Raw genomic sequence first — 25,093 nt, forward strand, 5'->3', positions numbered from 1 at the left:
CAGATGTATTAACACATTTGCTGTTCTCAAGGACACGAGAAACCAGAGTTTTCCTTCTCATTATGATGAAGATCACGGTGATGACCGAGTTTATTGAGCCCGTGTTATGGGCAGGCAGGCACCATGCTAGGGGTTTAATCTGCACGACACCAGGAGAAGGAGACTCTCGAAAAACAGCCTAACAGGAGCACAGCCCATGGTATGACTCAGGACAAGAATAAAGCACATTGGATGTTGTCGGATTGCTCTGTTTAGTTGAAGGGTGGTCTGGGAGAGGAGAAAACCCAATATGGCTGTAATAAGCAATCTTCACCTCCCACCCTTGGAAAAATATACAGTGCTTTCGTGTTGTAGAAATGAGTAAGAAATTACTATATAAGTGTTCAACTTATATAAAAATTATCAACATAAAAATATAGATAATGATATCTTAATAGCTTAATTTTTCCCAAACATTAGTAATACTCAGACTTTAATCCTTTTCTCTGTAGTTTAAAAACAATTTTAGGATAGGAGTAAGGTCATGGCTGGTAGGAGGTGAGGATGGAGAGGTCAACAAAGCAAAGTCTTGAAGGTCTGGTCTTGTCTGTCATCTAAGGAGGCTGGACTTGGTCCTGAGATCCACTGGTGGCCTTTAAAAAGCAGGTAGTAATGGGATGTCATTCTAATCTTAGAAAGATTGCTCTTATGTTAGGATTGAACACAGTGAGGAGGGAAAAGAACTCAAATCAAGAGGAGCAGTTGCATGAAGCGCGACAGCTTTAGAAATATTAGGAAATAAGTTTTAGTGGCCATTTGGAGGAAGAAGCAACAACATAAAAAGAACCTAGTTCCTGGCTGGGACAATTTAGAGGTGATATTACCAATCAGAAAATGTGGAATATGGAAAGTAGAACATATGTGGGGACTGAAGATTGGAGAGGTAGGTGGTGTACTTTTTTAGTTCACCGTTCCCGTGAAGTTCAGTGGAAACTTCCACCAGGGAGTAGATGTGCTGCAATGGACTTAGAATAACACTTCCCACCGTCTGGTCATCAGCCTTTGCCAAGCTGACACCCTGGGTTTGGATGAGGTCACTCAGTCCCTGTAGAATGAGAAGGAAGTCAAGGATGAAGAGAAAAGCTCGGGTAACGCAGTGTCTAGGGGGTGAGTTCATATCCACATGTATACACATATGTATGTATCTCTTCTTGCTTTGTCCTTCATCTGATGTTTAGCCCTTGCTCTGTCCCAGCCGCACATGGTAGTAGTGGGCCCCCATCGTTTAAGCGCTTTCTTCCCACCTGCTCTACCACTTCAGTTCCTTTCTTTTTTCCACCGATCATTTAATTTCTCTCCTTATTTTTCTTTACATTTTTTTTTTCTTCTGATGAGATCTTTTAAGATCCACTCTTTCAGTGGGGCTCCTAGGTGGCTCAGTCAGTCAAGTGTCTGCCTTCAGCTCAGATCATGATCCCGGGGTGCTGGGATCGAGTCCCATGTCGGGCTTCCTGCTCAGTGGGGAGTCTGCTTTTCCCTCTCCCTCTCCCCCTCCCTACCCCTGATCTCTCTCTCTGTCAAATAAATAAAATCTTAAAAAAAAAAAAAAAAATCTACTCTCTTAGCAACTGTTATATGTGCAACCCAGGGCTGTTAACTGTGGTCACCACCCTGTGCATTTGATCCCATGACCTATTAGTCGTGTACTAGAAGTCATTTCATTTTTATTCTTTTTTCTTTTCATTTTACTTTTCTGCAACTTTCTTTTCTTTATCCTTCTTTTATTCTTCTCTAGCTATTTGTCTCTTTAGTTCTTGCCTCCTCCAAGTCTCTCTCTCTCTCTCTCTCTTTTTTTTTTTGGTGGTTGTTTCTTCTTACTTCTCCATCACCTCTTAGGCATTTTTTTCCTGAATGCCCTGCCTTGCTCCCCACCCCAGTGTTTATTCAGATAGCTTATCTTTGCTGCCAGTGGTTGATCCCATTCTTTTTTTAATACTATTCAGTATAAATCTGAAGCAACACTAGGCCTTTCCATGCCTGGAAATACAAACTAAACATTTTGAAGAGATTTATTTTTAGTTGAGGGAATAGGTTGGATTCTTGTGTCTTCTGGCAAACTCTCTATGAGGAATAGCCTGAGACTACTAATCCAGTTGCCCTTGTGACCTTAGCTAAATGTCATTTCATCCTCCAAGGATCTATTTCTGCTGGATTAATTCATTATTCTACCTAGGTCTCTCAGGTAGTCATGGAGGTTATGTTATAAATTATGCATTCGAAGAGCTTGCCTACAGTAACATATGGTCTTGATACACCATTAGACTAAATACCAATAACTCATATCAAATTTACATGATTATTTGCTAAGTTCTAATCTGAAAAGGGTTGTTTTCACAGCACGTACCACTTTTGTTTGTGCTTTTTCTGAAATACAGACCGTGCTCTCTGGAAAGAAAATTTGCCAATATATCATGCCTATAAATACAAAACTTCTAAAATTTAGACCTGAATAGTCATGTGGTACAAATTTTCATATTGAATAGGAATTCTTAAGAAAATTCTAGTTGTTTGGGGTTTTCTCTAAAATTTTAGCCCAATTTTAAAAGCTACATTTTTAAATCGTTAAAAACCTATTCATGATATTAATCATGAATAAGTTGTTCGTGTATCACTGATATGTAATAAGCCACACGGTTTGGTTAGAAGAACACTGAATTGGTTTTTTTAATGAGGCCTAATTGCTGTATAACTACATTAATTTCAGGCATACAACATCGTGATTCAATATTTGTATTGAATCACCATAATGAATTTCGTTACACCCCTCATGACCTTCTGACCCCCCCCACCCCCACTTTGCTCAGCTCCCACCACCCCCAGGAGAACACTGACTTTAGATTTGGCATTCCTAGACCTGTATTTTAACTACGTTGGTGGTTCTGAACTTCTCTGGGCCTTAGTGTCCTCATTTGTAAATTGAGAAAATTATACTGGGTGATCTCTGTCCCTCCCACTTCCAAAATACCAGGTTTTCTCTATGCCACAGCCTCTGATGACACCGTATGTGTGCTATTCTCGAAGTACAGTGGGCGGCTCATTGCTGTATTCTGTTATTCAAACAAAGCCTGTAGCTCTTTCAAAGGCTGTCTCGGTGCGGTCGGCTCACGTCGGAAAGTGTGACTCGGTGACCCACTTTTAGCCCTGTTTCCCCCCGTGAGACAGGAGGCCCTCAGCGAAAAGGAGAGAGCTGGGAGGAAAAGGAAAACAGGGAGGGAGGGAGAGGGAAGGCGAGGAACGGCCCCAGGTGTGGGCTTCACGATGTCATTAGTCCTTTTCGCTGGTTAAAGCCTGATGCTACCTGGGCTCTGGCGCCGTTCCTGCACTAGCTGGTTAGCTCCCAGTGCTTCTGCCCTCGGCGCTTGGCATCAGCCAACGCGGCTGTGTGTCGTTGGTCATAAAGACAGACTGGGCCCAGGAGACAGGGTGGTGGAATGTGCCCATCGATATTTCTGGAAATACGATGGGAAGTCTGTCCTGCCCAGGGAAAGTCACTGGTTACCGTCCGTGTGTGTCAGCATCCCGGCCAGGTGGGCCTGAGCTCCTGAGATTCGGGACGACGGGGGGTGGGGGGAGTGGGGGGAACAGCCAATTTAATTGGGAGGCATCGCTAATTATTAGCTTAGCTGAGATCACATTGCTTTCTGAAGGACTGGCCTTCTATAAAAAGTAGTTGCTGAAGGTAGGCCTCTGGGAGAATGGGTAAAAGCTGTTCAGCTCAGGCTAACTCATGGAATTCTTTGACATTGAGGCAATAATGACTAAAAACGGAGATAACCATCAGTTTTATTTGGCTATGTTTTATAAACCTATCACAGATGAATGACTGGTTGTTATTTTGTTGATGAATATTAAACCATTTGAGCCTTGTTTGGACTAATATAATATGAAACCATCTTTTCCTTAAAAACTGTTAAAAAAACCTTTACATTTATTTTTACTTTACCTGCTAAGGAAAGCAACTTCTTATTATTTTCTCTTTCACAAAAATATGTGTTCTTTTGAGGGTGCAGTGTTTTGATGCAACAAATGTTAAGAAAGGGTATAAGATGGATATGAAATTAAAGTTTCGTAGAGTCATAGGATGATATACAATTAACTCTTGCACAATGTGGGGGTGAATGGCACGGACCCCCCTCACACATCCAAGTATGAGGGCTCTCCCAAACTCAACTTCTGATAGCCTACTGTCAATTAATAACATAGTCAATTAACACATATTTTTTATGTTGTATGTTTTATATTTATATTCTTATAATATAAGAATATAATATAATATAATATAATATAATATAAGAATATATGTTTTATATTTATATTCTTATAATAGAGTAGGCTATAGAAGAGAGTGCTATTAAGAAAATCATAAGAAAAATACATTTACGCTACTCTACTGTATCGTGGGAAAAAATAGTGTGTAAGTGAACCCACACAATTCAAACCCATGCTGTTCAAGGGTCATTTGTATTCTCAAAATAAATATAAAATAAGTTTGAGCAAGAGATACTTAGTGTTTATCATTTTTCATCCATGTATAATTAAATATATTTGTGAAAATGAAAATACCTGCATTTTCAACATTTTTCATAGGGAATAATTTATCTCAATAACATGTTTGACAGGATTTAGTATACAAGCACCATCAATTTTACCCTGATTAATTATATTTACTATTGTTTCTAAAATTGCTATAGATCTTTTAGAAATTTGAGGACATTTGTATTAATTAGAGTAATATTCCTGTTTCAGCTACTGTGGTAAATAGAAATTAGGGAAGTTGTAGCTCAATGAAAATAATTAAAGAGATATGCATTCTTGGCCAAAATAGCAAATGTTAGCTTTTCAACTACATGAACACCTGTTTTAGGTAAACGTGACTATTTTAATCCTGAAGCACAATACCTCTACCTTCTTTCCAGAACATATTTTAACAAGTGAACATTTTGCAAATCTAGCACCTGTCATTAAATATTTAGAACCTATTCTATTATATTTAAACAATACTGGTACCGAGAGAAAAATCTCAATAAAAGTAGGAAGTATTTCTGAAGATATCATGAAACAAAAAGATAAGAGAGAAAATTTGATGAAAGCCCAATTTTCAAAGAGATGCCTATAGTATGTGGCTGGAGGCAACTTGACATTATCTATAGTTCTTCTGCTATACCTGTTGACATATGCGATAGGAAATTTTTTTCCACTATAGCTCAGTGCAAGCTGTATGTGGAAAATGTCTTAAGTCTGGAAGCTCTATTGAGAGTTTTGTTTCAAAAGCACATTTTCTGGAACCACACTGAGAGAGTCTTACATAGACATTGCTTTATGATTATTATTTAGAGTATGTGCAGCCAGATAAAGAAGCAGATGCTGAGATTTTTCCGTTCTGAAACGTGCTTTGGCATGCAAGGAACGGGATAGCTGGGTACATAAAGAAGTATGGATATGTCACCCTAACCTATCAATCAGCTAATATCCTTCAGTTTTCTAGATGGAAACTGGATGGGTTTGTGGTCCAGAGGTAAGTTAAACAAGCGGAGGCTCCTCTAACCCAGACTTCATGTGATTATCCTAAGAGCTCTGATCCTAGGAGCTACTTCTGGACTCAATCTAATGGTTTGACTCTTATGTTCTATTAAGGGTTCTTTGGGAGCTGCTTATACAGAAGATTTTATTTTAAACAGAAAGGTGGGGAATATAGGCATCAAGTTTTTTTATTTTATTTCTATTTTATAAGAGGAAAGTATCAGAAAATGGTAAAGGACAATCGTACAGACCGGGTCTGGATCCCTGCTCCCAGCTGGTAGCAGAATGAGTGGGGAGAAGTTACCTACCCTGTCTGAACTCCGTCCGCAGCGGGAAGTGTGGCAGTGATGCTATTGGGTCTTTCGTAGGGCACCACGAAGATTAAGGCAGATAACAGGTACACACAGCTGGTGCTTGACAAATAATAGCACAGGGGCCCAGAAGTTTGGGAAGTTGTTCAAGATGACAGAGGTAGTACGGGGGGGGGGACTTAGTGAAAGTGGGTGTGTGCGATTGTTACCCACGCTGCTCCACTGCCTGCGGCCACAGCACTCAACTCAGAGATATCTCCGGCTCTGTTAAAACTGAGGTGCCTTCTTCGTGCAATTGCTGGGACCGGCACCGTCATCAGCTTGTGGTGGTTTACCATTGCTGTGAGTTTGCAAATGCCTGAAACTCTGCCACCATGGTTTAATCTCCCTTTTGAGCCATCACAGGAAGAGAGCTAAACTAAAGCTTTCTCCACTTCCATCTTTACAGAAGTGTTTTGTAAATCCTTTCAAGGATGTGTATTTCATGTCATTTTTTTCAGCCGTTAAGTTTCCTTCGGATAATTCACTATAGGAAGGATGCTGCATCCTTGTCTGGTTGGGTGACTGAGAGAACTTTGTTGCGTTTGATGGTGAGCTGTGAACCCAGGGAGGGTTTTACATAAGACTTTCCTCCTCGGAGACAAACCCTAGAGTCTGGGAGTGGCATGCAGGTACCAGTAGTCCCAAGGGACAGCTGCCCGAGTGCATGCTCCGTGGCTTACAAGGTGCGTGATCATGGGCAAGCTGCTTGGCTTTGTGTCCCTCGGTCTCCCAGGGTATATATATATACCAAGGCCGTAAGAATAGTAGTTACTCGTAAGAATGTTAGAAGAAGAAAACGAGTTCTTACCATCAGAGTGCTAGCCCCAATAACTATTAACTGTATTAGCAATATACATAACCTGCGACGTTAGAATATGAGCGGTGGCTGATTCTAGGTTCAGTGCCAGTGCATGAATGCTTCAGAGCTCTTGTTTCCATACTCAAGAGACAAGCAAGGACAAGGCCTTGTTTCTCCTTTAGAGGGAGTCCACCTCTCCTTTGCCCAAAGAGAACATGGGTCTTTAATCATGAAGGTAGCAAGGAACACAGCTACCAGGATAAAGCTCACTGTCCCTGTAGCTGGAAGCCAGGCCTTGGTGCAGATTCTGTAGCTGATGGCACGGGGGAAACCACTCTTGGGCCAGGCTCAACCAGGAGTGTGTTTTCTGCTCAGGCCCCTGCACAGTCAAGAGGAGGGCTGGAATATGGCTTACAGAGAACCAAGCCGAAGTCCTGGGGCCTCAGTACTGCTGTTCTTGGGATTCCTGCCTAAGCCCCAATTCTTCTGAGTGGTCATAGTCTTGGCATTCAACACAAAGACTTTGTGTTTCTGAATCTGGGAGACCCAGACCCAATAAGGGGCCGAGTGGTCTGCCTCTGGGGTCAGACCCAAAGGTCAGCATCACTCTCCTGTGCCTGCTGAATAGTGTCATGGGTCTGTTTGGACTCCCTGCCTTAGAGCCTGCTCAGCCAACTCCCTCAATTCCCAGAGGTCACAGTCAGCATCCAGGGCCATCTGGAGTGTGGACCCTCTTGCCTTGTCACCAGGCACCAGCCGGAATCTGCACACATTGAGCAGGGTGCTTACCACCCATTGCAAGGGACACTTGTTCTGCTGGTTGGTAATTTTGATGCCTGTAACTTTCCCACACAGCTCATTTTGGTCTGAACCCACTAGCATAGCTTCTTTTTTTTTTTTAAGATTTTATTTATTTATTTGACAGGCAGAGATCACAAGTAGGCAGAGAGGCAGACAGAAGGAGAGAGGAGAAAGCAGGCTCCCCGCAGAGCAGAGAGCCCAATGCGGGGCTCCATCCCAGGACCCCGGGACCATGACCTGAGCCGAAGGCAGAGGCTTTAACCCACTGAGCCACCCAGGCGCCCCCACTAGCATAGTTTCTTAAAAACTTGTTCTTCTGGTCTCTCTTACCTCTGAAGCTCAAGTCTGATGGTACCTAGAAGGAGGTTAAGAAGGGTTGCACCTTTACCACTAGTACTGACTATTCTCCACAGAGGATGTCCCCAGATGATGTGCGTGGACACTCCTCAGTTCAGTCCCACCCAGGCTGTCCAGGTTCTGTAGTGGGTGTTTGTCGCTGTTTCTACTGACATGACTTCACTTTCTGGTTTGTAGGGTGGGAAGTTCCCAGAGTGTGAAAACTGAGGATGACTTTAAACCCGTCATCTTGTTTAGGAGTTCAGACTTAATGGGATCACTTCTTCAAGTCTTTCCTGCTTTGTTTTGTATCGATGAGTGAGACAATAATGGAAAATACATAGAGTATAGGAGAAATATACATACATACATACAAATATATATTTTCCAAGCACACTATTGTCTAAACCTGACTTCTTTGGTCAAGATTCCTAATCCCTGTTCTTCTAACACAAATCTAAATTTGTTGATAAATTCTTTTTAATAAGGAAGGGAGTTATATCTGGAATTTTTGACTTAGGTTCATTTGTAGAAAATTATATAAAGTTAATTTTTCAAATATTTTCTTTATTTATTTGACAGAAATCACAAGTAGGCAGAGAGGCAGGCAGAGAGAGAGAAGGAAGCAGTCTCCCCACGGAGCAGAGAGCCTGATGCAGGGCTCGATACCAGGACCCTGGGATCATGACCTGAGCTGAAGGCAGAAGCTTTAACCCACTGAGCCACCCGGGCACCCCTATAAAGTTAATTTTTAAAGAGCCTTAATAAACATTACTGAGGTAATGAGGAGAAGAATACTTCTCTCTCTCTCTCTCTGGCTGCCCTCAGCATTACAGATACAACACTGCATGAAACAGTGTATCAAGGTGAACAAGAGAAGGTGTGGTACTGCCCAGTGCCCTCACAGTGTGTCTTTTAAAGTGCCCCAGGGCATCCCCAGGCCCTCTGGAGGTCGGTTTTTGTTGCTGTCATCTCATTTGTACTGTTTCCCCATCAGCATGGCTGTGGGAGAACTGAAGTGAAGCTCTTTTTATGGGTTGTACTACAACAAGCAAAACTTGACTTACTTATTAAGTTCAACATATTTCTATTTGTTTGTGAACACAGCACAAAACAGAAAATTGGCAGCAGATGTAGCCCCGGTTGTGATATCTAAGAATGGCCCGGATGCTCGCTCGGGCGCACGCACTTCCTGAAAGTTAATTCTGGTCCCCAGGCACCCACCCGAAAGCCAGAAATCCATCCCGTTGGGTGCTGGGATTTGGTGCTTTCCTTACATTACAGAACTCACATACTCTCTCCTTGCAAGCAGGCTGTTGAGCTACCCGGGCCCCATCTGTCTTTTCCATTAGAGTATAACATATTAAGGACTGTGGGGTGTGTGTGTGTGTGTGTGTGTTTCTAATGGTCTCTGACACCCCACTCTCCTGCCCTGCAAGGTGCTCTGTGGTAGTAAGGGTCTGGTGTATTTCACAATTACAGACAAAAATTCTTCTTTAATGCAAGCCCTTCAGGGCAACACTGGACTTTGAGTTGCCTTGGTTTCTTATTTATTTGAGAGATGTCAATTTTATAATAGCATAAGATATTTTTTAAGTTTTCCGTAGTGTGGACATTCTGGTGGACAGTTTCCCCTATTTTGAATAGTTTGAATAACAATTACTTACATTGTTAATTTGATATGTTAAAATAGTTTAAGTGATTAGGGATATATTTAAATTCAGATACAGCCTCATTGAAATAAAATAGTTCATAACTATCATTTACTTTAATTGTTATTTATTTTTAAATCACCTCTGAAACACTTTTTTATAAGGCGAGTGCTCCTTTAGATAGTTTTCAGAACCAAGACCAATTTAGGCAAAAATTATTATTCAAAAAATGAATAAACAGCTTCATGATGAATTTCTTTGATACTACGAGCATGGGTCCTAAATAAATTAAAATATCCGTTTGTTAGTCTTCCTTTCAGTGGGTTTACAATGGAAATGTTTAGACTCCTTTCTTGGGTATCTCTGCCAAGGCTCTTTGAAATTCATACGGGTTTTCTCATTTCCAGTCCTTTGGCTGCTAACAGCTCTCCCACTGCATCCTTGTATGGAATTGTGCCTTTGGGTGTGTGTTTGATAGGAGTGTATGACAAACTTTGGTTTGCTGTCCTTATGTCAGAAGGAAAACATTAACAGAGACAAAATCAGGAAAGAGCCCTTTACTGAACAGATTTGTGTAAGTATGTACTAAGGGTATAGAAGGGTATAAGAAAGACCATCTCAAAATGGTTTTTCTTTTTTCCCTGACTCACTTAAAAACCTGGGTGGTGGGTTTGGAGTCAACACTCAGTCACCGAAGAAATTTACCACCCCTCAAAGAGAATAGGTCCGTTATGAGTGCCTGGTTCATAGGTATGGCCTTAACCTTTACTAAACGGGAAGGGAGGGAAATCTCAGAAATAGATTAAGATTTTGAAAATGAAGTACTGACATTCCTAACTCAGTGGCTGTCATCTGGGAGCAGTATTGCCCCCTTAGGGGACACTTGGAAATTCACGAGGGTGTCTTTGCTGAAAATGGCTTAATTGAAGTTGCATCTGTGGGTTTGTGTAGTTTTATAGATAGGATACCTGAGATGTTTCTTGTATAAATTGTCAAGCCAGGGTTGACTCAGAGTTCTGCTGTTAAAGGTCACAGTAGGTACAGTTTAAAGGTCACAAGATGAGCCAGGTGAGTAAAGGGGAGGCCCTTGGTGAAGTGTGTGGGTCTCAAGAAGGCACCTGTTGTCAGCTTGGATCGGGTATCGTACAGTGACACAGATCTTTCTGCCCTTTCCATCCCCAAGGAAGCAAGAAATCTTAATTTCTTTCATTAAATCTTCTCTTTTTTATTACTGACAACTGATCAATTTCTAAATTTAAATTTAGACCAAATAAAATGGATATCTACTCACTAATTCATGATTCCTAATTCTATTTTAAGATTAACCAAGCAGAAGATATTGACAGGACCACATTTTAAAATTCTTTATCACCTGTTTCTGGCTACAGGTATTGTCTTATCCCAGAAAAGGACAATAGACTGCTTGCCCATGCTTCCTCCCTGCCCACATTCTCATTAGTCCCTATGATGCTCTCAAATAGTGAATCCGGTCCTCAAAGTATTTTGTGAGTAGGTGGTTCCTGTTTGGAAACATAATAACTAAAGCTTCCCTGGAGCTTGTTGGTGATGTTGCCAGGTGGTGTGGATTAAGTTTGTCTCTGGTTTACAACTGGAGTCTGTCCCTGCTTTCTGCCCTTAGAAATACTGTTGACCACTGTCTGTCTCTCCAGTCCAGGTTTGAGATCTCTGGACTCTAGATGAGCCTCAGGAAGTAACAGCTTTTAGAGTGTTTTCACTGATAAGATTTCACCTAAATCATCTTTCTGTTCTTTTCAAACAATTTCCGCATTGGAAGAGAGAGTACAAGGCTGCTCCCAGCAATGCTTATCTTTGTGGATGGGTTCTTGGGAAGGAAGACGGCCCACACCAACAAGGCCTTCCTTCCTAAGGTGACTTCCTGATAGAATGTGCCTTGAATGCTTGGGTTCTCCTGCTGCTTAGTCCAGCACGGACAACACAGCCAGGAAACGGGGAGCTTGTGTGAGAACAGGCTCTGTGGCGCTCTGACACCATACATGGCTATTGATTTCCTTATGCTGAGTCTGAGAAGGAGTAATACTTACCAATCTGATATAATCAGAGAATAAAAAGATAGTGTATCTCCCCTGTTTCTCCTTTCCCCCTGCCCCAACACACACACACACACACACACACACACACACACACTTTTATAACCCCTATTTAAGAAAGAGAATCCAAATTTAAACAAGTTCTGATGCCCTGTAGCTTTGGACCTGCCCCCTTGTCTGGTGCAGAGCATGGTGACCCCGCTTGGTCTTGACGTCAGGCTCCAGTTATGAAAAGGTTCTGTTGCTTTTGTCTGCAGTGAGTTCCAGAGCCTTAGCGGCACATCTCACAGACCTGCCCCTTTCCCCAGCCCAGCCACCCCCACCCAGCCAGCATCTAGCACCTTCACAGAAGCCCACAGAAGCCTACAAGCCACATTGCAGTCATGCCACAGCTCGCTCCCGAGGGCCGGGCCAACCCACTTTCACTCCTCGGCAGGAAATTGCTCAGGTGCCTGAGCTCCACTGGCTTCACTTCAAGAACAATTTAATTTTCTATGTCCTAATTGCTGGTGTCTGAACGTAAATGACCCTCAGTTTGGATCTCCGAACAGCTTCTAACTCTTGTCTCTGAACTTCTCCCTAAATTCTAAAACTGATTTAAAAAACAAAACAAAACAAAACAAAAAAAACACCTGGACCTTCAGCAAGTCTAGCTTATTGAGTGTCCCCTCAAGTAGGAACATACTTGTCAGTATTGCAGTGGTGATGTCCAGGCTCTGTCACTCCATGGTCTGCCTGAAGTGTCCCTCTGCTGTCCACAGCTGATACCAGATTGTTGGTGATTAGTCCCGAGGGAAACCTGCCAAGCATAGAGGCCCTGATAATGTTTTAACAAAGGAATACAACATAAATAAATGGTTCTTATTCTATGTGCCTTTTTTTATTTTGTTGATCGACACTGATAACAACAGGGACAACAAAATGTAACTAAGGTTATAAGTTGCTAACTGAAATGATGAATCATTATGTGAAGGGAGAAACCAGCTATAGGAAGAATGTGGTTGATTCACGAATATCATTAACAAGTTCATTTTCAAAGGTCACAATTACAGATCTGATTATGTGCTAGTGTGACACTCTTTATTGATATTAAGGAAGGTCCTTTTGCTAACACAGAGAGTTAAAGGACGTTACCAACAATTATTTTAATATCATGTGTTCTATGACTTACAAAATTTTGAATTCTCAAAATATCTTTTAATAACTATCCTGACCAGAGCATTAGCTTTAGCATTTTCAGTTTAAATTGAGGGCACTTGACAATCATTTCTGTTTCAGAAGTTACACTGCTAATTTTAGTGATAATATGTGAAGAAGTACAATTAAACTGGAGAGCTGAGCAAGTAACAAATCAAGTTAAACTAAGGTAAATGAAATAGCCATAATGATGATCCACAGATTAAGAGAGAAACTTACTAGAATATAGAAAAACAAACTAGATTTTTGATTCTAAAATGTTGTTTATTAAGAGGACTTGAGCCCACAGGGAAGGAAGTCTCTTCCTGAGTTAATTCTGCGATTTGGCAAACACAGTCTGCTAAATTTATTTCTCTAGCAATATGCAGTCCCTTTTTGAGGTGTGCGAAATGGAAAATGTACTAAAGTGGGACCCAGAAATGCAACCCTACTGTTTTCACTTATAAAAATATCTTCCTGGGTATATACCCAGAAGCAGACTCAAACGGATGTACACCTGTATTCACAGTAGCATCATGCACAATAACCAAATAGGTGGAAACAACCCAAGTGTCCACCAATGATTAACATATAAACAAAAGAGATACATCCCTGCAGCGGCATGTTATTCAGCCTTAAAAAGTGATGAGAGTCTGACACGGGCTACAACATGGATGACCCTTGAGGCCATTTTGCTAAATGAAATAGGCCAGTCACAGAAGGAGAAGTGCTGGAAGACTCCATCTCTGTGAGGCATCCAGAATGATCAGACGCATAGAGACAGAAAGTGTGGTTGGTTGCCGGGGGCTGAGAGGAGGAAGGATAAGGAGTCATTGTTTCATGGGTGCAGAGTTTCAGTTTGGGAAGATGAAAAAGTTCTGGAGGCAGATGGGCTGTTGGTTCCCCAATGATAGGAGTGCACACGTGATACTGCTGAACAGTACACGTTAAAACAGTTAAGTTAGAAAATGTGTTTTATATAAATGAAACATCTATCATGTTTTATCCTTATAGAATTTTTCACTAAATAAGAAAATATGACTTTATATTTGACTTTATGGTTATTTCAATTCAATAAATGTAACATATAGCATAAAAAAAAGAAAATGTGTTTTATGGGTTCTCCCACAATAAACAGTGTTTTACTACTGTTAGACAGAAGGATGTCGAGGCAGCTCCTGAACTCAGCACTGCCCTCACCATTTTTTAAAATATTTTTAATTAAAAAAATTTTTTTTTAATTTTCATTTTTTAAATTTCTTTTCAGTGTTCCAGAATTCATTGTTTATGCACCACACCCAGTGCTCCATGCAATACCTGCCCTCCATAATAATAAAGATTTTATTTATTTGACAGAAAGAGACAGCGAGAGAGGGAGTGGGAGAGGGAGAAGCAGGCTTCTGGCCCAGCAGGAAGCCTGACGCCGGGGCTCGATCCCAGGACCCTGGGACCTTGACCTGAGCTGAAGGCAGACCCTTAATGACTGAGCCACCCAAGGGCCCTTTTTTGGGGGGGGAGATTTTATTTATTTATTTGGCAGAGAGATCCCTCATCATTCTACTCAACGCTCAGTCTCAGAGTGCCAGCCCAGCGCAGCTAAGAGTGTTGTACATGGGGCTTGCAGGCCTGGGCTGTCCAGGATGCTTTCTTTGCGCAGCTCACAGTGAGAGAATGTGGATGCTGTCGATGCATGTTTCCCTGACACTGGAAGGGCCATATTCAAAATGTGCAGCCAGAAGTATCCCGACATTTTTACTGACTGTGGTGGCAGTGAGGAAACCATCCAGTGCCTCTGAAAAGTAGCTCCTGAAATGTTCCCAGAGTACCCCTGGGGCAAGGCAGGATGGCCATCAACCTGGAACCAGCAGGAACACATGGACCTGGGTCGCTGGTGACACAACTGAGCAATTTTATTGTGAGGGAAGAAAACAGTATATCCCCCTGCACTGTCTTTAGACACCACAGAGTGAGACGCAGGTGGTGCCAGGCCAGTGGCTTACACGAACGTCAGATGTTTTATTTTCTTTACTAGTAATGGTGACTGTGGCAGAGAACATCTACAAACAGAATGGGAATGTGTCCAGCATTCTAGAAGCTAACAGTGCTTCCAATCAGATCCACATTGCTCCCCACACGCAGGCCTCAGGATTTGTGTAATTTTAGTTTTATTTAAAAAAATAAAACAAATTCAGTATATGCTGCTTAAAATTTACTGCTAGGGTTCCTCTTGGTTGAATGAAGCTTCAATTAGTGGATCCTGAATTATTCTCTGGTTTGACTGTTTCTAAGCAGCTTTTCTAAATGGCTCAGAGTTGACTGGAGACTCTCTGAGGGCAGGAACTATGGCTTAATTATCTGCCATTACTTACCTGGACTACATAACTGTTTTCAGGTCACTGAGTAAATGAGTAAACCTTTGGTCATACCGTGTGTGAGCCCCCCAGTGCTCTTCCTACCTCATGGCCCATCCCCGAGCTTTTTAAAGGGGCTCGGCCAACCCCACACTTTTGCTTCCTGTCCTTACTGAGGGAAGGGGCAAGGCCTATTCTTGCTTCCTACTCTCTTCTTCTGGCAAAACTCCTTTCCCTGAACTCCTTTTAGTGACTGGAATCACCACGATGAAGACAGCGTCCTATCCATGCTCAACTGTCTTATTTGAGGCTCTATACTTTTGTGTCTATGAGTCTATGATGTGTGGCATCTGTAAGAAAACTCGTACAGAGTCTCTCTTCCCTAGAAGCAAGTTTGTTAACCAAAAGAAGTGATAGTGACCCCAAAAAGGATAAAAATAATTTACCTTCAAATATGTAAATTGTTATGAACACATCCATGAGTGAACATGAGTCGATTCTTCTAAATAATATGTAATAATAATGGTAACAGCAATGGTAACGATTATTAGTCAATAAATGTCAAGCCTTTGCCTCATACTGGGTACCACTCTGAGTTACTGATGAGCATTGGTCCAGTTATACCTGTAATAGCTCTATGACATAGGGACCGTGACCATATTTTTACAGTTCAGGAAGCTGACACTGAGGAAAGTAAGCTGTTTAAGGTAGCAGGGTGAGTAAGCAACAGAACCGGAGGGGAGCCAGGCCACCTGTCTCCAGAGCTGCCTTTCCGAACCGTTATGGCTCTTTAGTCGAGATGCAATAGAAGTGGAAAAAGACGGACCCAGTACCTACCCCCTGAACTGGAAAGAAGCCACAAGAAAATCTTGTGACCTCCCTTGTACGAGTATTATATTTCTCACTTCACACATTTTGTGAAAGAAGAAAATCATACCCCATATGGAAGAGGAGGCCCATAGAGCCAGACCTTGGCTCTGCTCAAGGAAAGGTCAGGAAGCAGAGAGGGGACTCAGCACCCCGGGCTTCTTTAGAAGCCTTTGAAGCAACAGGCATCCCAGCAGGCTTGAAATACACAGCAAATGACGGGCTGTCTTCATGTGTAACTGATTTCCAAGCCCCGCGGTACACGCATCATGAAAATCCAAGGTGATGTGGCAGCCTCTCTCATCCAAATACAGTAACTGCTTGGTGTGGAGATCCTGATGGCTCCCACCTCTTCTAGCCTTTGTGTCATGAAGCCTGTGACTCCAGCAAACAAGTCCTATTTCTGCTGTGTGTACACTGCACTATGCAAGAGAGTCAGGCTTGCCACTTCTCAGCAAGACCCTAATCAGCGAAGCTCGGCTTTAAGACTCAGAAGTCCACAATTAATCCCGTTTCCAGCCCACAGAAAAGACTGGAACTCATAACCACTTGTGTAGTTATCCCCTGTTACATGCCAGCATGCTAGGTTCTGAGAGCTGTCCAGCTGCGGACAGAAGATACTTCAGCTCTGTGTTTCAGGAGAAGGAAGACTCCCTTGGTTGCATTGCAAGAGGCCCCTGGGGTGAGAAATTCAGTGTCCTGGTGGAGAAGATCGCAGGCAGCCTGAGGTTTGAGCTGTAGCAAGCCAGATACGGGGGTTCCACACAAGCTTGCAGACCCTTCCTTCACAAACACGCAAGGCTGCATGTGTGTGGTTTTCCTACGTGGAAAGTTGCATAAAATGAACGTGATACCGCAGCTCTTCTTTTTTTCTTCTTCTCTTTGTTAACATCGTATGGCATCTGACACTGAGATAAAGATACTTTCCAATGATATATGGAAATGGGATGTTAAGTCTTGGAAGTGATTGATGCCTTGCCATTTTGGCTGGCACTGGGGCTCTAAACTGATTTTCCTTCCGGCTCCGTGCCCTTCCTTGCTTATTCCCAGTTGTAAATCCTCCCATCCATACTCTCTTCTGCTGAGCAGGACACGGTCTTGGGTTCCCAGCTCTGGACAGCACTGCATATGTTTCTAGCACTCAGTTAAAAATATTTACTGGCATCTCTAGCTTTGTTTTTTCGTTTATTTCAACATTATATTATAGTATTTATCTTAGTCTGAAAGATATTTCCTGAGAGTTATTAAGTATTTTTAAAGGAATTTGATGAGGACATAATTTCATCTTTGACCACGTCTAAATCTCAATTGTATGCCAAACTCTTTGGTTTTCACATTAAACCTGGCAGACCCAGACTGCTTTGTGGCCAAGACCAAGTAATAGGAAACTATGGTAAGATCTTTGTGACATCTTTCGTAATTCTTATGAAATGTACTTTGAAGTATCATCATAACTATTTTAAATTAAACATCAAAAATAAATGGGTAGACTACATTTAGTGTGTGTGGTACTCTTAGTTTTCAATTATTTTTCCCTCTCTCTCTCTCTCTTGCAAATTTGCTAAATTTGGTAATTTGCAGACTGCTTCTTCATCATTAGTGAGAAAAATAAGTTAGCTCCTTATTCATTTTTCTTAAAATAACTATTTTCTGAAGTTCCCTTTATAAGTAGAATCAACACTCAATTATTTGTGTTAATGGAGGAGGGAAAAGATCCAGATAAAACAATGGATAATCACAAATTGTTTATATAAGGGGAAAGTGCTGAATTTCATAGATCGAAGCTGATTTATGGACCACTTACTTAGTAACACAAATCTACATAATGACAGATACTGCAGCGTTGGAATTCCCTGCAGTAGCGCCTTCCCGCGGGGCACCCAGCATCACCATAGTACAGATCCCCTGTCACTGCAGGTAGCTTCCAGACAGGGACATTTGCTTACCCATAATCCAGATTCGCTGCAATATCACACATGTAAGTTCTGCCTAGACTCCGGGGAAGAAGTTAAATAAAATATATTGCATTCCTGTTTGACTTTGGAATTAAATTTCTCTATAAATATCGTATCAACCCCATTAGAGATAGTTTCCTTTAAGAAATATTCTAAGTCTATGGAAGGAAAATGAAGACTAAAAAGGATAAATGTCATTGACATATCACAGTGAGAAACACGAGAGACAAGAGTCCCATTTTCCCCTACCATTTTATGTTCATTATTTTCTCTCCCTTTCCCAGAAAAATTAATTTAGAAAGTGCTACTGCAGTCTTTGACAGACACACGTTAGCAGTGGCTGCCCCTAAAGTCACATCTGCAAAAATACCATGGCGAAGACGGCAATTATCACTTTTCAAATTAATAGGACAAAAACTTTTTGTTCGTTGAAGGGGTGAAGGAAAGGAGTGGTGCATCGTGGATTTATTTAAAACTATTTCCTTCACTGCTGAGTGCATTCTGTGAACACTTCATAAAGCATATCTCCATGCAACTTTCCCAAAGAGCAGAAATTTAGACATAGAAGCAACATTGGCAACAACAGAGGAAAAAAATCTTAACTGTCTAATCTATATTGTGAGATTCCATATAATTTGTAGGATTGGTCAGAATTTCACCCAGGGCAGGAATCTAGTATAGTACATAACACGTACTTTTGTTCACCCTCGAGAAATGGTATGGATTGGTTGTGAATGAGTTTTTTGGGTTTTGTTTTGTTTTGTTTTGTTTTTCCCTGCAGAGCTTATATATTCACATGGGCTGAATGGATACTAATTCTCTGAGGTGCAATTTTTTTTTTAATGTTGGCTCCATTTTTTGTTTTCTGTAAGTGCTCATTCCTGAAACAACAGTGTAAGTAATTAGGAAACATGATTTAGTATGCAAGTATGCACTGTATATTGCTATCATTTGGAATGCATTTAATGCACAAGATTGTCCAAACTAAATGATGCCTAGAATTTCAAGAGCTGCAAGGAGCCTTGGAGTTCATCTCTTTCTCGCCTTTCATTTTATAGATGAAAACACAGAAGCTCATAGAAGTTAAACGCTTTGGTGGGGGAAGGAGACATCCACAGCTGCGAATCCCAATTTGCAATTTCTGCACAGATTGCTTTACTGTGACTTTTCTGGGGACTGCTTAACTGAATGATGTCAGCTATGCTAATTTCATGGCATGTCACTGACAATGCAGGGGCCACACGATTAATTTGAAAACGTCTGTATTTTTCTAGTGCAGCTAGGTGAGCTCCGCTAAGCAAGAAGTCTTAATCTGTGACAGGCCCCAGATGCCTGGAGAAAGCGCTTAGCCCGGAAGAGGCCAAGCCGTGATTGATTGTTCTGCCAACTGCACAATTACAGTCAGTTACAGTGTCGGCTCCCTCAAACCAGCACACAGTAAATTGGTGCAGGAGCTGAACATTCCTGGTTCTTAAAGCCTCATTGTACCGTTTTCCTCTGTGCAACAAACATGTAACATCAAACCCAACCAAAAAAGCCGCCTTCAAAATTACAGTATTGGCAGGTGGGGGGGGGGGGAGTGTTGGCTAAAGCTAGTTTGTTTGGGGGCCTTAAAAGTCATAGACAGAGGTTTGCTTACTTTTGCAGTCATTATCACAAATAGAAGTTCAGACTCGTGGCCCAGGGTAGGAGGAGAAACTCATTAAAGCAGAAATTTCCAGAAAGATCCCTGACGAATCAATCTCTGGGCCAGTCCAGGCACTTGAATTGTGTGTGGTTCTGACGTTCTTATTGTAACTGGGATAGAAGGCCCCCGTCCCTCCTGGTAGCCATCAAAGGTGTCCACGCTTCTCGACTTTTCAAGTGGCAACAACATTTGAAGCTGGTGTGGACTGACCACTGATTGTCAAAACCAGTCCAGAATGAAACTGTTCATCCAGACTGACTTCTAAGTCACATAACTAGCGGATGCCCTGCAGCAAAAATAAATTAGCTCTGAATTTTCTGTAGCGTGGAATCTTAGATGGGGCCATTGTGTGAATGCTCCTCAGTCATTTAGCTCGAGGCAAAGAAAGAACTGGAAGATCCTGGGGCTACAGGGGCCAAAACATTCACATTCCCAAGAAAAGAGTCTACTTGGAATTCCTGGATAATTGAGGCAAAACAAAAACTGTTCATTCTAGACCTAAATAACCTTTGCTTGTAAAGGTAAAAAAGTTGTTTTTTTTTTTTTTTAAGTTGCAGTGTTTGCTGTCTGAGGGAGGCTTATGAAGGCTTGCTGAATCTAGAATGTGCCGAGAGTCCACGGCTATAAATGTCTCCACAGCAAATGGGCTGTGTGGCGTGCCATGACCGTAGCCTGCTAGGTAATTTATGTTGCTTAGGGACTGTACTTTTCTAATAGATTGAACTGTTAGTTTTCAGGAGGATTTAATGAAATATTGAACCAGATGCCACCGGTCTGCCATGGATGTGGGACTGTGAGAAATGAGGAAAAGTTGCTTGGTAAACAGCTCGGATCTCTGTGAGGGGGAAACACGTTGGGGCCTCCGTGAAAGCGAGTCACAGGCAGGAGGAAATGTGGCAGGCTTCGTATAAATGTGTCTGCGTCTGTGTCCTGTGCTCATTTAGAATAATAGGAGGTTGTGTCTAGCCCAGGGCCCTTTTGATTTTCCAGGAAAACTGTCTGAGTCTGGAAGGTAGGGACTAGGGGCTGAGGTTTTTCTGGGTCATTACTGTTGGCCAGTGTTAATCCTCTGACTAGCCCTGTAATTCCACTGGATAGGCTTTTGCTGTCTTCCTGTTTTCAACAATATTATCAGATAATTGGCATCAGGGTTGAACTAGCTGTGTTTTGCAAAGAAAACAGTCCCCTCAGAATGACATTCTTACATGTCATTTTGAGGGCCTGACAATTAGCCTCCTTAACACTTTAGAAGTCTTACCCCCTTTTTTTTTATTACCAAATGTCAGGACAAAAGGTTGTTTCTCAAACTAAAAAAAAAAAAATCTTCAACTTGTGAATTCAAATTTTGATTTTTCTCATTAGGAAAGACAAGTATTGTTGGTAGGTCCCCCAATGATAGGTCTGTGATCAAAGGAGCAAGACCGATACAAAGCGAAGGTCAAGCAAAGCTTTATTTCACGCCAACATCAAGAATCAAATCGACCGGTCGGGGCCGCTTCTTACAGAGAAGGTGACCCCTCCCAGCCTCACAGACTAACTTTTATAGGGCAAAGGCCATGTGGTTGGGCCTGGCTACACACAGGGGGCCAATGAGATTGCAACACACAGAGAAAGCTGCACAGTCATGCTAGGTCACACAGGTGGCCAACTGAATTACAGTTCACCCCATAGTAGCTATTTGAACTAGCCTATCACCTTGGTCAGAATTGGCACCCAAAAGGCTCTCAAAAGGCGGGGCCCACACTCCTTGGTAGCTAGGGAGACAGTATGTGTGCCCCACTGATTGGATGTCTCCACCTGGCCTGACTCATCCCTGCATCCGGGCTCTGTTATCTCCACCTGACCTGACCCGCCCTTGTATTTGGGCTCTGTTATCAGGGACTGGTCGACCATAGTTTACTGGTTTCCCGGACTTGCTTTTAAGTAAGTTCCCCTGGCGTGGGGGTGGGGAAGGGGGCAGGGTCAGTTTAAGTTTTACTGCATAAACAGCAAAATCACTGTTTAACCGGATGGAATCACTCTGGCTAAATAGGCCCTTACATTGTTAAAGAGATTTTTTTTCCCCAATTTTCTCTATAAGCAATTACTTCAACTTCCAGCACTTTCTTGAGCATCATTCTGTTTATTTTGCTTAAGAATTAAAAAGTTGGTATTTTAAAAGGTATCTCTAGTTGTCCTTTTTTTTTTTTAATTCTTTTTCTAGGGAAAAAAATATCAGTTTCAGGTGTACAATGTGGTGATGTGGCCTTTATGAACCTTAGAAATAAATGCTTGTCTTGATAAGTGTCCTTACCCTCTGCCATTGTACGGAGTCATTTAAATACTCTTGACTCTTTTCCTTGTGCTGTGCTTTTCATCCCCATAACTTTTATGTACTTTATAACTTAAAGATTGTACCTCTTGATCCCCTTTGCTACTAGGACAGCCTTCTGGTTGTCCTGTTTTGCAGAGCCTTCTTATTTCTACATGGCCCATCCTGACCAGGGTCTAAGAGCACTCGGCTGGGGGCCACCTGTGATGAGAAGTGTCCTAGCATAGTTCTGTGTTAAATGTGCAGATTTACTTTCAAGTTAAAACAGTCTGTGGGCTTAAAGATGAATAGTCAAGTCCATAAGGATTCCTGTCCCTGGGGACATTCTTTGTTGAAATAACTGAATGTCCAGTGTAACCTGGATTAACTTTTAAAAGGGTGAAGTTGAAAGTCATCAGCTTCCTCTAAAGACTTTTGGGTAGGAGTGGATGACATCACTGGAGATCTTGTTCATGTCGCTCTGTCTGGTCCCAGGCCAGCCCTTAGTAGCTGATCCCAGCAAAAATGCTGAAAGCTAAAGGAGAGATGGTATCTCTTCTTATCAAGTTAAAGCCACAGTGACTGTACGTAATTATTCGTACCCATTTTATAGGACAGCAGTTTTCTTGCCTATCATTGAAGGGAATCCTAGTGGATGCAAAATGTTCAGCTGCTTCTGAAAATGATTAAGCTCATCCTGGTTTGAAAGAACAGGCATTGAACTATGTCAGTGGGCCTGGATTTTAGCCCCAGGAGGACCACTAAGTCATCCATGACCTCTGGATCTGGAGAGGTGTGGAGAGGACCTCTTTGGGCCTCTCTGTTTGATCCAGTCAAGAACTGCAGTGCTTCTGGTTCCTTAGCACTACTGATGCCTGATTCTAACATTACCAGATCTGATTTTTACAACAAAGAAATAGATTCAATGAACGAAAACATGGGTAGCTCCTATGTGAACTCTAGTCCCATTGTTCGATTTGTTCATTTCCGTGACTCTCACTCCAGTCTGCCGGGTCTGTAGCCTCGAATGAATAGGGAAACTTGTTTCCTGTTTTACAAAGTCCACCTTTTGGCTACAAATAAAGTCTGGGACTTATTAATTGTACTCCCCTATGAAACTGCTCTTGCCTTTAGCTATTCCTTTCAGAGAAGTAAGGATTTACTGTCATTCCAGCATCATGCACATCACATCATTGGCCTAAGGGAAAACAGGATTTAATAAATAAAAATTGATAAATACATTTTCAGATATTTTCCTTGCTGCCACTCAGATGTATCTGATGGATAAGGATAACCTATGGGAGCAGAAGGGAAATTTCAAGGGAACTTCGTTCCATGGCTCTGATTTTGCTGGTACTGTGTGACCATCCCTCAGCAAGCACCTTTGGTATGGCAACAGCTAGTCTTGAATGGGGCCCAGATGGGCTCGCCTGACCCTGTCATTAATTGCCCCAAAGCTTGATGATACATACAACAAAGCCCTGTGTATATGTATGTACACATGTGTACATATACACACAAGCACACTAATTTTTTCTCAATTTATGATATATTTCTTTCATCATTCTTAGTAAGGGACTGTGCTCGGTTCAGGGTTTATGAGCAGTAGAATGACACACTGATTCATTCAAGGAATATGTGAGTATGTGTTTCTTCAAGGCACTAAGCAGGGGTCGTAGCAACAACACATATCAGACTAACCCAAGAACTACAAGAGCATTATCGTTTAGTAGGAAACAGAAGCCATGCCTATAATCTCAGTATTAGGTTGAAAATGATAGAACACCATAGAAGATGTGTATAAAGTCTCTGCAAATTCAAAAGGAGAACTTCCTTTCAGGTGGAGGAATTATGAAGACTTTAAGGAGGAAGTGGCAGTTAGGTTGAAATTATCAAACATAAAAAATGTTAAGTCTGTGTTGGAGTAAATATCATTATTAATAATTATCATTTTCACAGTGTTTCATAGCACTTGCTGTAACATGTGGGCAGAGTGATTGAAACAGGTCATCGGGGGACGTTTACAAACAAGCAAAATGAGTGCGTTTGGGAAAGTGGGCTTAAAGATCAAAGCAAAGACAGGCGGGTTTGGGATTTCACAACATAAGAATGGGTAACACAATTAATTTGATGAAAATATTTATCCACCTAACAGTAGAAGTGTAATTCCAACAGAGCATCGAAAACTCTTCAGTGCAGAAATAGTAAGGCACTAAGAGGAGGGGAAAAATACCCAGGGAGAAAGTGCAATTTCTGTCCCTTTTTAAAATTTAAAAAAAAACAAAAACAAAAACACAAATTGCTCCATGAATAAGAATAAGCATACTCTCTCATTAAAAATAGGTTTGTCTTATGATTGCCTGTTACTGTTTGAATCATAACTTCCAACTGCTGCTTTCATTCAAAAGAAGCCATTAAACTCGCATACTTCTTGAATGTGCCCAGTGTGTGAAAGCTTTAATTAAATCTACAAGGAGAGCCTTAAAAGAACAAGAATCAAATTAATTGCAACATGGGCCATGCATTTGTTTCTCTGACAGTCCCCGTGCTTTGGAGAGAACGCAATCTGGGTGCCTTTATCTGAATTAGTAAACTCAATATCACTTTCCATTAGCATTGGCCACTCGGCGCCATGCATCTTCTCCCTGACACTGTTTACATGTTCGTGCCCACACAAATAGAGTTTGTTCCGACTGGTTTGCTATAGGATTCCAAAGCAGTAAATCCAGGAGGTGGAATAAGTGGTCTTCTGCTTTCTGCATCACTGGCTTCTGTGAGCTCCTCTCTAGACCGAGCTTCATAATTAGACTGCAGAGTAATTAAGGAAAATTCAGCACATACAAATAGGGCAAAAGGATTTGCTGCTAATTATGGTTGTTATACCATCGTCAAGAAAAATTAATTTGTAATATTATTCTCTGGCTTTTCAGTGACCTAAAATCTAAAGTAAGGAAGTGATGCTTTGTGCTCAAGAAAGAGTTTACAACTGGAGTTGATAAGTATTTGTCTCATGAGACAATTAGATATAAAAGCATATATAGAAATTTTGGGCATTTCCCCCCCCCCCAAAAAAAAAGACTCCAGAATTCCTATAAAAACATCAATGTGTAATTACTTTGTCTTTATTTTTGAGCTGGCTTTGGAAGATACTGTTTTGTACTGTGCCAATATTACAGTGTAATCCCAGTAGCAGCCTGT

General features: G+C 41.6%; 1 protein-coding gene across 8 annotated transcripts in view; it reads left to right on the top strand.

The window, feature by feature from the left end:
• PTPRM (protein tyrosine phosphatase receptor type M) overlaps window positions 1–25,093 on the top strand; it is a 787,430-nt gene that overhangs the window by 568,683 nt on the left and 193,654 nt on the right. The window lies entirely within an intron of this gene.

This window comes from Mustela lutreola, chromosome 11, assembly GCF_030435805.1.
Source record: "Mustela lutreola isolate mMusLut2 chromosome 11, mMusLut2.pri, whole genome shotgun sequence".
Taxonomy (NCBI): domain Eukaryota; kingdom Metazoa; phylum Chordata; class Mammalia; order Carnivora; family Mustelidae; genus Mustela; species Mustela lutreola.